Below are 1,919 nucleotides of genomic sequence, written 5' to 3' on the forward strand. Positions count from 1 at the left end.
GAGACACTACATACTGATATACACCTGAACATCAGCAGGAGAGGACTCTTTAAAGTAGAGACACTACATACTGATATACACCTGAACATCAGCAGGAGAGGACTCTTTAAAGTAGAGACACTACATACTGATATACACCTGAACATCAGCAGGAGAGGACTCTTTAAAGTAGAGACACTACATACTGATATACACCTGAACATCAGCAGGAGAGGACTCTTTAAAGTAGAGACACTACATACTGATATGATTTGTCCTCTTTAAGTTTAAGTACTTCTTACACCACTTATTGTACTTTTTGTGCCAACAGTGAAATTGGGGGCTGGGAATGAGCCGACCCCGATCTGTTCCACTGTTTCTCTCGTCAGTCCATTCATCATCTGGCTGTCCGTCTGTTAGACTCTGTGCATTTCCAAATTTCGCTGATTGGCCTGAGGGGGTGCCACAGCATATGTTTGTATGTCATGCATCTTTGACTGCACTTTAAGGAAGTGACGTTTCGGATGACTTGTGCTTGCTTTGTTCCAAAAGGGACTTTACTCCCTTCTCCTGCCATCTAACATTAAGAACACGTTTTCCACTACACCAAACACATTGGTTATTCTGGGAGACGTGCTGAACTTCAAGTGTCTCGTAAATTCCTGCCTGGTGTTTTTTGAAGGCTTTCTAAAGGTTACATGCATATAGTATTGATTACTAAGAGACCTTTTTGGTTTGATCCTTCTGCATTTATGATGACAAAAATAGCTGGAACAAGCAGTGGTAGGGGGGGTAATAAAAGCGTATCTGAAGAGCTGCTTCAAATAATCTTTAGTGACGTTAATTAAGATTTCAATGTGGCACACCACGTCATGCAGCAAGGGGTCTACAGCTGTGGCTTGGCAGAGAAGAGGTGTTTAATATCATGAATGACACCCTCTGTTGGCGTAATGTTGATTTCTATAATGTTGTATTCACACCCTCCAGAGTGGCGTATCAAAGGCTGACATCCCACTGCGCTCTCTGGGGCTCGATGATTAATTACTGCCATAGTGTGAAAGTCAGCTGTGTGTTTCCCACTGACCTATCACTGTTGGAGAGGTTGTTGGTCGCCATTAGTGCGTTTTTTACTCCTACAGCCTAAAACGGTTCAGAAATGTAGAGGCAAAGGAGAAACGATGAACTACATAAACACATTTCCTGAAATTGTAATTGGAAAAACGAGATGTGGCACAGATCTTTCTCATTTAATTTACTTTGATCGTTGAATCGAATGAAATTCTGTTGCGGAAATTTGGAATTGATGAGTTGATATTATTTTTTATAACCTGGAAAAACAAAGATTTGAAGGCATTGTTCAAAACCTGTTATGTTTGTTGAGCTTGTTTAATATTTTTAATACATTTTTTATTTTTGTATCGTACAAAATCTCTTTTTTCTGATGGAATAGACTAGTTTGCGTACACAACAATCTTCCTGTTTATAACCACAAGTCTAAAATAGCCTGGTATATGAATACAGATCGGTATGTTGAGCTTGTTTGAGGCGGAGTTCAATACTTTATAAAAGGTTCATCCTTCCTTTTTATCACACAAAATCTAATTTCTCTTTGACATAACAGCAGAGGTGGGAAGTAGTGAAGTACAAATACTTCCTGACTGTACTTAGGTAAATGTTGCTGGTATCAGTACTTTACTCTACTACTTATTTTTCTGACGACTTTTTACTTTGACTTCTTACATTTTGAACACAAATACCTGTACTTTCTACTTCTTACATGTTGAACNCTTTGTATCTTTGTCTTGTGATTTTTGACTGAAAGGGCAAAAGGCTAGACCTACTTTGGTTGAACTATGTCGCTGCGTCCCTGCTTTTGACAAATAGGTGTTCGATTAGACATGCCAGATTGACTGAAAATTCTAAATATTGGTCATGTTGGT

Source organism: Notothenia coriiceps, unplaced genomic scaffold (assembly GCF_000735185.1).
Source record: "Notothenia coriiceps isolate Sejong01 unplaced genomic scaffold, NC01 NC01_scaffold00037244, whole genome shotgun sequence".
In the NCBI taxonomy this organism is placed as follows: Eukaryota; Metazoa; Chordata; class Actinopteri; order Perciformes; family Nototheniidae; genus Notothenia; species Notothenia coriiceps.